This window comes from Bombina bombina, chromosome 3 (genome assembly GCF_027579735.1).
Source record: "Bombina bombina isolate aBomBom1 chromosome 3, aBomBom1.pri, whole genome shotgun sequence".
In the NCBI taxonomy this organism is placed as follows: domain Eukaryota; kingdom Metazoa; phylum Chordata; class Amphibia; order Anura; family Bombinatoridae; genus Bombina; species Bombina bombina.
In genome coordinates this window covers 827,547,186-827,561,725 of record NC_069501.1, presented here as the reverse complement: position 1 = coordinate 827,561,725, position 14,540 = coordinate 827,547,186, and positions in this window count along the sequence as shown.

The following is a 14,540-nucleotide window of genomic DNA, read 5'->3' as shown; positions in this document are numbered from 1 at the left end:
AATCGTTTGATACAAAACATCACTCTAAAGGGTAATTTTTCAAGTGAAAGTACAGTGGATCAAAATGGGTTACTACTAACTTAAACACTGATTTGTACTTTTTAGAGTCATGTGACTTGATTTCACTTAACAACCTTCTGAGAGAAGGTAAAAACCCAATTACTTCTATCCAAACTACATGTGTTAAAGGTTTAAAATCTCCTTCTAAGTTTTATCCTATACATAGTAGGGGAAATATTATAGAGAGTTTCTATGGAAGGGTGGAGAGTGATCTCAAGTCATTAGCCAGACACACTAACAAAACAATAGTAAAAAGAAGAAAAGGAGGGCACGCTGGAGCTTGAAGTAACAAAACTCAAGGTTTACATTCGGTTAATCCAATGGTATACATGTACAGGTCACAGTCAGTGAAGGCCTGAGGCATTTCGCGCATGCGTACATGCGCTTCTTCAGAGGCTGAAATACGAAAAAAATGCGCAAAATGCATTAGGCCTTCACTGACTGTGACCTGTACATGTATACCATTGGATTAACCGAATAAACCTTGAGTTTTGTTACTTCAAGTTCCAGCGTGCCCTCCTTTTCTTCTTTTTACTTTTGTATTAGTGGTTGGGAATACCGCCATTGTACTTGCTGAACGCTAGCTGAATTTGTTCCTTACCAGGAGCCTCCTTCCCCCGCTTTCTTCTACCTATTGCCTAGCTTTATTACCAGTGACATATCAGGAAGTATCAACAGCGGTTACATCTCATACGCCATATGCCAGCAGCTCACAAGTACGCCACGGAGGACACACAGACTGTACCCAATCCAGAGGGTCCTCATTGCCCGTCTGGGAGGAAGTTCGGAGTGTGTCCAGGCACCCCACCTGACACAGGGGAAGGGTAAGAGCTGCTGAGTCCGGTGGTCCGTTTGATACTGGTTTGAACTCTCATTTGTGCAGTGACTGAGGCAGAAGCGGAGACCTGGAAGGGGGAGAGTTTAAGACACTCTTTATCTTACAGATTGACTGTTTACCCAAGCTTACTACAATGATTGGGACTATTATTAACCCTAGTATCAAGCTCTTTTATATACTTATATGAGATTGTGGGTTAGACTGACCACTCCTATTTTTGTGTTGTGTTATTATACACTAACAAAACATCTGAGAATTTGAGCAGGCTAGAAAAAGTGGCCCTAGAACAGTTGGTGAGCAACCAAGATATGGTAGATTACCATACCCAGATGGAGGATGTCAGTAGAAGGTTGATCCAAAGGGGGTACCCCCAAAAGATTGTCAAGAAAGCACACAGGGAGGTTGCTAAGCTTCATAGATCTGATTTATTGAAAGATAAACTCAAGATTAAATGGACACATGAAGGTGTAACAGTTGTTACAGACTATAGTTCCCAATATGAAGAAGTATGTAATTTTGTGAAACATCATTTTAATATGCTTATTGCAGATGACAGGCTTATAGACTGTGTCAAGGAGGGAATAAGATGCTCCTACTGAAGGAATCATACATTGGGCCATTTGTTGTCCCCTACGGTACTAAAAAAGTTTATATCACAGGCTAGTGCTTGGCTTACTAGCAAGGGATCCTTTAAGTGTGGCAGCTCAAGATGTGGAGCTTGTGATTATTTGATTATGTCTGATCACTTTAGCTCTACAGTGACAGGTAAAACCTATGAAGTGAATTTTTGCTTAAACTGTACCTCAGTTTATATTGCATATTGTATAACATGCACAAAATATGGAAAACAATATGTTGGACTCACCACAAGGGATATTAGATCTAGTGTGAGGGAGAATCTCTCTACAATTCGGGTGGGAAAGGCTACCACCCCCCTTGTGTACCATCTTGCACAAATACACAACAAAGACTTGTCCTATTTCTCATGGCAACCCATTGATATGATCCCTTGTCCCAAAAGAGGTGGCGACAGAGAAGTTATCCTCCACAAGAGGGAGATGCTGTGGATTTTTAAATTGGAGACTAGGGTCCCCCAGGGTCTTAATTCTGAATATGACCTTATTAATTACTGGGAATAGTTTGGAACCCGTCTCTGTCTCTATTTGTTTTCAACAGCCTCTCCCTCCTTAGCTCTTTTTCCGGGTTAGGTGGTTGTATATTATCCAAAGTATTTAGCTTGGAGGATCTCTCTTTATTGTAAAGTTTATACAATAAATATACATTCTATCTATCCTACTTGATTTGAAACATGATTGTTGTACCTTGGTTCAATTAGGAGATAAATATATCTCTTTATAGTACTGTGCATCTATTTTGATGCCCTATCTAGATTTTTGATTAGACTGTTAAAATATTAGGATATTTACATATCGTTATATATGATAATTACTACTTCCTTAGCCCACTATCTTATAATATCTTTTATATATATATATATATATATATATATATATATATATATATATATATTGTATGAACTATCCCTATTTAGAACACATCTGTTTATAATCCATATATGGATCATTTTATATATGTTTCTTTTTTGAAACCATATGAAACAATGATTGTTGTTCCTTAGACCTAGGCCGTTTGCATTAACATATTTTGCTTTATTCTGCTTCAGTTGTGTAAGAGTTACTTTTTCTGGGTGTAACTTTGTTTTAAAGTTCCTTTGGTGTTTCCAATGATGTTACTACAATTTGTGTATATATTGCACACCTGTGACTGGCATCCCTATGCTATGATTACAGCGTTATGCCGAAACGCATAAGCCTGCCAGCCCAGAGGTGTCCCTGCCTCTCAGAAAACACTTTAATTTAACCAATTAATATTGCGTTCCAACGCTTATTGTTCTGTATATTAAGTCTGTATGATTCTATATTCTGTATTTCAAAATTATTAGCTAATAATGAATCTTCCATAAAAATATATTTTTACCTACAAAACATTTTACAGACCTATTCTAATAATCTTCAACTGATTTTTTCTGCTTGTAGTGCTTGTAGTGCTTTTCATCACACATTAGTTGGCAATGATTAAGTAAAGAGTTTAATTATATGATTATGTATAATGATATCTTTTGCCTTCAGAGTGTATTTTATACTGCAGTTAAATAGTTTGTGTTAAATGAGATGTGGAATTCTGATAAAAAAATATCATGTACTGTGACCTTATGTAAACTTTTCTAATCTATTAGGTTTTTTTATTTTATCTCTTAATGCAAAACTTTATGTTCCATTATCCATAAATGAATTATCATTAAATAAAGTCACATCTATAATGGAAGATTAATACTACCCTACATTCACTAAGGTGCCTTGCGCAAGAGAGACACTGCGCATTATCGTCCAAGGCAATGACTTTTATTTCCTTTGAATTTGTTTTGTTGAATTTCTCATAAATAATTTTCTAAATTCTAATAATATGCCTAATATGCTCTGTTTCAATGTAGCTCCAAATCAGGATATCAATCAGCCATACAAACAAATGAATAACGGGACTCAGCGTACCCTCCTCCAATAAAAATAATGATCTGTTGTAACTAACAAGTAATAACACAAAAATCAGATGCTCAGCACCCGTAGTGTCCTGTATTCCATGTCTAAGGACAAGATTCTCTAAAAAGATTTGTCAGTATTACAAGGTTATTGCAAAAGGGCGTAACCTACATTTCTGTATGAGAAGGAGAAACACATATATATATATATATATATATATATATATATATATATATATATATAGCCCTCAATAATACAAGCATTTTAAAAGAGTGTTCAATGTACACTGTAAAAATTGTATTGATTATGCATACAAACCTTGTATTAATAGTATGAATTGAAGTTTGTATTACAAATCCATAGCAGAATGCAGTAAACTATAAGATTCATTTCTACATTTTTCTGTGTCAAAATCACAATGTAAACCGTACATCTTGTATTTAACATTTTTGAAATAATAAACAAGAAGGTGAAATTCAAAGTGTTCCTTATATTTCTAATGTAAAACGATTCTTGCAGCTTTTGGCTAAACAGGAGCATTGTCCTGGGCATGTGTAAAGTTTTCTTACAGTTGTCATTGTATTCTCTAAGCATATTATACCTGTAAGTCTTGCAGGTTTTTCTCAAATGTAAACTGTCAAGTTTGATTCAAAATATGCAATACACTTAAACTGCAGGAAAAAAACATGATTACAGAACTAGAAACAAATGAATGATACTCTAAAATTTTGCTATCAATGCCAGATGCTCACTTTCATATTTCCTCTCTCCCAGTAAGATTTCACTTCTTTACTTTCTATAGAAGTCAGCTAACAACTTAGAGGGCTGCCTATGCAAGAGGCATGTGATATTTCTTGCCATGATGATAAGGTTTAGATAATCAGGCCCAATGTGCAATCTCAAATCCAATGAATGAAGTCTGAAACACCTTATTCTATGTTGCTTGTAGAGCATAGGAACTTAAAGAGTGAAGGAAATTAGAGTGCTAGACCTGGCAATTGCATCTACACTGCAGCCTAGAGGTTAAAAATAAAGATAAAAAAATGGTGGAAAAAGAGGAGTATTAGCAATAACAAGAGGATACTAGATGGGTAGAGTGTGACATGTCGGCCTATCTGTTGCTACACTGTCAGAAAAAAGGGTATGGTTGGGGTCTGTTTGTAAACACGTAGGGTACAACTGCTGTGGTTGTACCTTCAATGGATCATTATTACACCTTCAGGAACTAATATGTACCATTAACATTAGGCGGTAAATAAGGTACAAATATGTTTCCAACTGTCAAAGGGTCCATGTCTGTACCATTTAAACCCCCCAAAAAGGTACAATCACTTGTTTGACTAAAAGGTTGAGGGGGATGGGTGGTTTAATGCTGTCAAACCCTGCAAGTCCATATAATTTGTGCACCCCAATTATTCAATGAAAACATAACTGGCAGTCACCAAAAATGAATTCATCATACATGTTGTACAGCAAAATAAATTATGGTCAATGGTTGTTGGTAATATGCAAGAAATGGGCAAGGCAACAAAAATTACTTAACAACCCATATCTTCAATGATACTGTGTTGCTGGTTCTAAATAGCAAACAAACTCTTAACATTGTAATGTTTATATTTAGAGCATCAAGATGATAACTCTTAAACATAAAGCAAATATATTAACAAAGCAAATATATTAACAAAGAAAATTGTTTTAAATTCTATAAAATAAACAAGAGCTGTTTAAGAACCTGTTTTAAAAAAAAAAAAATTGTAACCGTTCCCCAGTCACATACATTGACATTGTGTAACATGTCATAGTGCCATCTATTGGTTTAAAATTCCTTGACATGTGTAACACAGCTCCATCTATTGGTAGAAGGTTCATCACCAAAATGTGTACTGGGGAAATAGATTCATTTGTATATATTTTGCATAGAGCGACAATTTAATATATGGTTGTGAGTTTTATCATTTATCGCTTCCCTGAATCCCCCTTCCTTTTGTTGGAGTTACAGTTTATTATTATGTTGTTTTCAATATATTTTCTATATATTTATGTTTAATATAGCATGTCACCCAAATTTTTATGGGGTGTTGTTAGTCTAGTACAGAGTGAAATAAAATATTTTCAAGTAGCTCTTTTGGAACTTGTTGTTTAGCCTGGTTGTTGCAGGAATTCCTGTAGCAATCTTTGGACTTGCTATTTGGCTACATTATCCAAAGTTATCAAACTGCAGTATGGCTATTGCAATACTGTCTGCACAAGTACACATTAGGGGAATGCATATATGTATGTTATATACTAAATTTGAAGGAACAGCAGTTTACATTTACTGTGAGTACAATGTTGCCATTATGAGGTACAAAGGGGTTGGCATTGGGGCAGTACACTTAAAAGGCCAAATTTGCATTATGGTACCATAGTATTGAGGGCCAATCTAGTCACCAAAGGTACATATTTACATTTGAAAGGTACAATGTTAAAGCGTAGATTGGTGTACCTTTGAGGGTACTGCCCCAGTGACAAGCTGTTGTACCCCTAAAGGTACCATTTTTGCACATTTTTTTCTGACAGTGTACATTTACTGTCACATTTACATTTATTTACATTTTGAGACAAAAAATACTGTATGGATATAGGAACACCAAGCACCTAAGTATAATATTTTATCCTGGGTTCACTTCATGCTTAATATTTTATTCTACTCATTTTTCCACAATGTTGAAATAAGTTCTAAGGTATCTTGTAGGTCATTTGTATTTTAGCTAATTGAACCAAAGCTGCTTTATAAGTTAGTTTCCCAGACTGCAAAAATATTTTTGTATTTCTTATATTTTTCCAAAATAGCATGATAAATGTGAGCCTTGGAACTATGTACTTGTAATACAGGGTCAGTTTACTCTAGTGGGAAATTTAAATCCATCATATGAAATTCAGTACTTTTGTTTCTTACTGTAGGGTCATTAGGCTGAATCCTATCACTTTGCCTCATGTGTCCATTTCTGCCATCCATTCTGTTTCAGGAATGGACACTTGTGTTCCCATCCCCACCAAAAATAATACGTTTTTTGCCTCAGGCATCTGTGATGATTAATATTTTAGTGGGCTATTCACTAGATACCATCAAACATACTCCCTCATCTCTTTTGAAGGTGTATGTGGTGTTTTTATATGTAGGATATGTCCAGCTTTTGTCACGTTTAAACAAAAGTATGTTCACCTTTCTTTTTCCTGCAACTATCCTAAAGGCACAACCAGAATAAAAAGTAACCCATAAAGGTCATATAGCAGCCACCCTTATCCCCCCGGCCCTACATATCTTCTAAATAGCATTGCTAGTCTGCTAGAGATAATGACTAATTTAATCTGCAATAATAATCCTTATGGGGATATCAACATTATGTTTTTATTTTATATGCAACATAGTATAAAAATATAGGCAACTGCACTACAAAAAAATCTGCATTTAAAAACAATGTTTTAAACTCATTTTGTTACAAATAATCATTATTTTGCAGAACCTAGCCCTTGTAAAACCTGTTGATTATTGTTTATATCATCTCCATTAATGTGACCAATAAGGGGCAGATATAAATGAGCACCTGCAATGATTTATCCATCGTTCTATAGGATGCTGCAGATATAGTTTATGAATTATGCATGATACACTCCATCCTTGATTTGGGTAGTAGAAAAATATACAATGCTGTATGAGCTAAAGAGATGTAAAACCCACAGTTTGTATTTCATTAGTCAGATAGAACATACAATTTTAAACAACTTTCCAATGTATTTTATCAAATTTGCTTAAAGGGACAGTCTACACCATAATTGTTATTGTTTAAAAAGACAGATAATCCCTTTATTACTCATCCCCTAGTTTTGCATAACCAACACAGTTATATAAATACACTTTTATATATGATTACCTTGTATCTAAGCCTCTGCAAACTTCCCTCTTATTTCAGTTCTTTTGACAGATATCCATTTTAGCCAATCAGAGCTGGCTCACTGGAACTCCACGTACGTGAGCACAGTGTTATCTATATGACACACATGAACTAACACCCTCTAGTGGTGAAAAACTGTCAAAATGCCCTGAGAGAAGAGGCGGCCTTCAAGGGTTTAGAAATTTGATTATGAACCTCCTAGGTTGAGCTTTCAAGTTAGAATACCAAGAGAATAGCAAACTTGGTGATAAAAGTAAATTGAAAAATTGTTTAAAGTGACATTCTCTATCTGAATTATGAAAGTTTATTTTGGACTAGACTGTCCCTTTAATTATTTTTGTCTCCTTTGTTGAAGGAATAGCAGTGCACTACTGGGAGATAGCTGAACACACCTGGTGAGCCGTAGGCATATGTACAGCCACTAATCACCAGCTTGCTCCCAGCAGTGCACTGCTTCTCCTAAACCTACCTAGGTATGGTTTTCAACAAAGGATACCAAGAGAACAAAGCAATTTAATGATAACAGTACATTAAACAGCTGTTTAAAATGGCACGATCTATCTAAATAATTAAAGGTTAATTTGACTTTACTGTTTCTTTAAGTTACAGTAAAATCTAAAACAAATTTACAGAAGTACATTGCAATTACATTTACTACCCACAAGAATGACAAATGTCCTGATTTCCCTGGATAGTCCTAGCTTTTGGTCCCATAGTATAATTGTCTCAACAGTCCCTGAAGCATGAGCTTGGCATTGATGCCTAAATGTGTGGAAAACAGTAATGAGGCATTTGTTGTTTTTATTATATATTTGTTTGCATATTGTGGTATCTGAGCTTTTTACACTTTATATAAGAAAATCAGAATAATAAAATTATATTTGTTATTTGGTGAACTGGAATTTGTGAATTTCCTAGCAATAAGATTATATATCGCGGGCGCACGATAATTAATCAGCTGGTTATTGCTACCGCAAGCTTGCTGAAGCAATTAGCTCTTATAAAATTAACCAGAGGTCAGACCTGGTTAATTTTATAAATGTGCCCCAAATGCCCCCAAAAGAGTCTAGAGTATTTTATTAAAAAGAACGATAGCAGTATCTTTATTTTTTTAATAAAATAACTACACTAGGCAAGTATTTTGGAGTTAATGTTGGTGGGAATGGGGTGTTAGAAAAAAACGGCACTGAAAAGTGCTTTTACATTGTGGTGTATGGGGAACTATGTGTTCCCAGTTAATATACTGTATATTTATATGAATATATACATATATTTTCATGTGTTAATATGTGTATATACACATAACACATCAATATATATTTATATTTGCTTCCATCGCTGTGCTTCTTACCACCTTCACTGTACAATATGTCGTCTCTAACAGCATCAGAATGAGGCTCCCATAGGAGCCTATGGAAGCGCGCCCTCGTGAGCGCAATGCTTCCTAGCAATGTGAAGGCGAGCTCGCATTCACATTCCTGTGAACTTGTAATACCAGCGCACATTAACATGCGCTGGTATTACACAGTGGAGAGCAAATATCAATTTCATGAAAGCGATATTTAGTGCTCCACTAGTAATCTGGCCCTTAATATTTTGTGTATATTATCTGTAATTTGCAATCTGTGTTTTGGTCATTGATGATCATGGTCAGTACAGATAGCCTGCTTTTTTTATTGCTCTACAGTGAGGTGTTTTTTTTGTTTGTTTGTTTTTTAATGTTGGCAACTATTTTTTTCTTTTATAATTCTGAGCTCATTGCCCCTTTAAGCCTGAGGCATCTGACTCTAAATTCAATTGTATATGAAGCATCTCTTACCTCATTGATGGCTAATGATCAAAACCCGCTGACATGGAGAGAAATTATACACAGTCTTTGTAGTCTTTTTTCAGTGCTTTATATTGCATATGTGTCTCTCCACATCTAGAACACTACATAGTTAGATTAACAGTTTTCAAGCTTACGTTTGTCTTTCTAAAAAAATTTGAGGAACGTCACAGGACTGCTTAGATAATCTGACCAGAGCAGAGAGCTTTAGATAATCAGGCACTTAGTGTTACTTAGTCCTCTAATGTTAAAATGTATGTGGTGGTTTACAATATGAAAATGTACACAAATATACAATACACTATTTTTCCAGGTAAGCGTATTTAAAAAGAGTGCAAATTTAAAGGGACATGAAACCCAAAAGTTTTCTTTCATGATTCAGATAGAGAATACAATTTTAAACAACTTTCCAATTAACTTCAATTATTTATTTGCTTCCTTTTCTTGTTATCCTTTGCATAAAGGTTTATCTAGGAAAGCTCAGGAGCAGCAAAGAACCTAGGTTCTAGCTGCTGATTGGTTTCTGCATATATATATATATATTTATACTGCTTGTCATTGGCTCTCCCATGTGTTCAGTCAGCAACCAGTAGTGCATTGCTGCTCATTCAACAAAGCATAGCAAGAGAACAAAGAAAATTTGATAATAGGAGTAAATGAGAAAATTGCTTAAAATTGCATGCTCCATATTGTAGAAAAAAAATAATGTAATTAATTTTAATAGCCTAATTATTAATACAACGTTATTAGTGAAAAATATAGGACACAAAAGTAGGATGTATGTGTATAAATGTATGTATGACATGTTTGTAAACTGATAATATATATAAGTACAAATTATTGGTTTTAACGTATATTTAATGTATACTTTGTGATATTTAATAAAGATATAAAAATAAAAAAAATTGCATGCTCCATCATAATCATGAAATACAAAATGTTGGTTTCATATCCATTTAATGAAGTACAACCATATTAAAATGTAACATGTGAAATGTCTTATGCTTTGTAGTGGACATACACTGTCTTTAGGTATTTGTCAGGCATAATTGAAGCACAAAAATGAGATTAAAAACTGGTAATCACATTTAAAGCGCTGACTCTACGTCTACGCAACTACGGTATTTAATCATGATCAATAAGGTCTATTTTTATTGTTTTTGACACTTCCTTGTAGTCTTTTTAATTAATTGACTCTATTCACCATGATTAGGACAGATTACAAGGAAAGCAGTAGAGTGAGTATATCTATGGTATTAGAATCTGACCCATAAGAACAATAGGTTAAAGAAACTGGGAAATAACTTCTATAAATCACAAAGTAAAGCATTGCTGCTGATGTGAATAAAATGGAAGCTAATGATATACCTATACTAGTAGTCCTAGTCGTAGTAAACCATTGCATGACATGGTAGTATTTGTATCTGTATTTGTTTTGTGTGGCATTACATAAGTGCATATAACATTTGACTGAAATACATGACCTTTAAAGTCGTCAATCCCCGGCCTTAATCTTATAACCATTATAAGTTAAAATAATAACATAAATAAAAGAGTTACACACAGCTTTGGTATAAAATTTGGCCGCAGCCATTTTATTAACAACACAATTTAAATATTGAGTAATAAATATTTTCAAACATTTTCAAAAATTTTTTACAGAACATACCTGATGTTCATAAATAACATTACTGACAAATAAAACATAAACCACAGTGGTGCTAGTTCCCAAACCCACAAAAACAAGATGGCCGTTATTCAACAACTGGACTCAGCTATATCCCTGTTGAGTCCGTCCAAGTACACCTAAACTTTAATAGGGAACCCCTTGCCCCTATAAAACCAATTGTCCACTCACCCCATGGAGAGGCAACTACTTAAAATCCTCCAAATCACTTGGCCATATTGCGTACCATATTTGTCTGGGAACTAGCACCCCCGCCTTGCTGCGACAAACATGAACAAGGAAGGAAAACAAAGATTAGGGAGGGAGGGAGGGAGCACTTTCTAGAAAGGTTTGATAATTATTCTGATGACAGATTCTCCCGCTCTTTCTTTAAATGCGTAACAGCGCGTGCTAAGCCCGCCCCCCTACAGTAAATAACCAATCACACCCAAGGCCTAATTCCTCCAACGGTCAAGTCCCCTTCCCGTTACTTCGAACTCCCAGGGGTTCCCTGACCTTTAAAGTCGTCAATCCCCGGCCTTAATCTTATAACCATTATAAGTTAAAATAATAACATAAATAAAAGAGTTACACACAGCTTTGGTATAAAATTTGGCCGCAGCCATTTTATTAACAACACAATTTAAATATTTAGTAATAAATATTTTCAAACATTTTCAAACATTTTTTCACAGAACATACCTGATGTTCATAAATAACATTACTGACAAATAAAACATAAACCACAGCGGTGCTAGTTCCCAAACCCACAAAAACAAGATGGCCGTTATTCAACAACTGGACTCAGCTATATCCCTGTTGAGTCCGTCCAAGTACACCTAAACTTTAATAGGGAACCCCTTGCCCCTATAAAACCAGTTGTCCACTCACCCCATGGAGAGGCAACTACTTAAAATCCTCCAAATCACTTGGCCATATTGCGTACCATATTTGTCTGGGAACTAGCACCCCCGCCACCGACTGGACTGACCGAACAGCCCAGTCCCGCCAAACCCAATATTTTTCCCAAAGCTTCTTTTATATCGAAAATAAATAGCTGCAGCCTAAATTGGTTAAAATGAACACCATCTTTTAAATAAAATTCCTCAGCCCCATCTACTTCGAAATCTGGGTGGAAAACTACACTTCCCCCCAACCTCTTAACAAAAGAGCTAATTATTTTGTTAATTTTCTTACGACTCTTTTCTAGCCTATCATAATCCCTCGCTGATCTCCAAACCAACCTAGGAGTAATCTGTGACCAAATTATTTTGATCTCAGGATAAAGTTCCTTTATGTTGCCCAGATCTCTTTTGATTCTTCTAACTAGTTCCTTTTGAGGAATCATACCTAAATCATTTCCCCCCAAATGCACTATCAAAACCTGAGGACGAGGAAACATTCTGCCAAAATCTAGAAACAACGGAAAAAAGAGTTCCCAGCACATCCCCCTAATCCCAAACCCATTGATCCACAGGACACCCAAGCTGAAGGCCGCCCATTTTCTTACTGGCCTCAGCATTGGCCCAGTATATAAACGAATGCCCCATCACCCATAAGATCTTTACACCTAAAATAAGAGAAAAAGGAGTGTTCAGGATGATTACAACTCAAACATTCCAAAACATACATTCTATTCAAGGGTTTTTTTTTTTTTTTTTTTTTTTTTTTATATCCTTAAATCAGGCCTAACATAAGATTTATAACGACTTGAACCCCATCTACCAATCTTTTTAACTATATCCTCTCTGAGACCTAACATAGCGGCTTCAGTAGCAGCTCCAATCCGGAAAGAATGAGATCCAAACTCTAAAAGATTAAGACCCAATAAAACAATTGAACCTCTTAAAATGGCTCTAAATTGATATTGTGATAAAAAAGAACCGTCTGAATGAACCAAGAAAGGGCCATCCTGCAAAGGCCGTATGGACCCATAAAGCATCATTACCTGACATGGACATATTTCACCACCACTAGGGAATAGCACTATGTTCTTGCCTTTCCCATATATGTCCGTTTTACTACTTCTCAGTAATATTTCTACTCTGTTATCATTCCATATTACATCTTCTTTTTGTAAACCGCCTGAAACTTTTTTGCTAGGGCTTACCAATTCCGAAACTCTAAATGCCCCAAAAAAGGCCAATACAAAGGCCGTTCTAAATAATATTAATTCAAATCTTGATGCACAAATCTCTGCTAATACCACCCAAATTTTTTGAAGTAAAGAAAATGTAATAGGTCTTCTCTTATCTCTAACCTTTGTCTTTTTCTTCAAGCCTTTAAGAACCTGACGGACCCAAAAAACCTTTGTAACATCAGACAAACCTAATAAGCGAAATCTAAAAGCAAGGGCCGCCAATCTTCTTTCCATATTAGATGGTGACAAACCCACATTTCCCCAATGCCACATCCATTCCAATAAGCAACCCGTGACATCATCATACCCTTCTTTAATTTCAGATTGACATAACCACATTTCCCATTCCTTCCAAACTGATACATAGGACGTCCAAGTACCTGGAGCCAAAGATTTTTTAATTAATTCAGCCAATCCTCCGTCCCAAGCTTCCAAAGTTGGACGGGAAACGTCGCTCCAACTACGTCCGCCTGAGGCGCCAACTCTCGAAAGCGAGACCACTGTGAACGAGATAAAGAATCTGCTATCAAATTAAGCTTACCAGGGATATGTTTTGCCCTGACGAAAACATTCATACTTAAACATTTCAGAACTAGCACTCTTAATAAACGCAAAACTGGTAATGATGATGCAGATAAAGAATTAATAGCAGAAACAACACCCATATTATCTGTATGAAACAATATGGATTTATTCATCAAATCCACTTCCCACACAAACAGAGCCACCAGAATAGGAAATAGCTCAAGGAAAACTAGGTTCTTGGTTAAACCTAAATTGACCCACTCTTGAGGCCACACTTCAGCACACCAATGCCCTTGAAAATAAGCCCCGAAACCAACACCCCCAGCTGCATCAGTTATCAAATCCAAATCAACATTAGAGACCCTAGCTTCCATGAATATTGCAACACCATTAAAATTTTTAAGGAATTCCAACCAAACTTTCAAATCATCCTTGTGACCTTTTTTAATCCTTACAAAATGATGAGGCTTACTAACACCAGACGTAGCCAATGACATTCTTCTAGAAAAAACTCAACCAATAGGAATGATTCTGCAAGCAAAATTCAACTTTCCAAGTAAAGATTGCATTTTTCTCAAAGTCACCTTACGGACCGCCAAAAATTGCTGAATCATTTCTGACAAATCCACAATCTTTTCCAGAGGTAGCCTACATTCCATACTTTCAGAATCTATTGTAATACCCAGAAATTTAAGGGCCGTAACTGGACCCTCAGATTTTTCCATTGCAATAGGAACCCCAAAATCAGATGCCATTGAATAAAAACAATCCCTTAATTTCAAACAAACGTCCGAATCATGGGGACCAACAAAAAGAAAATCATCCAGATAATGAACTACTGACGAAAATCCAGACCTGAATTTAACAACCCATTCCAAAAAGGAACTAAAGCATTCAAACAGAGAACAAGAAATAGAACAACCCATCGGGAGACATAAGTCAATGTAGAGAAAACCCTCAAAACAACAACCCAACAAATAATGTGAAGAA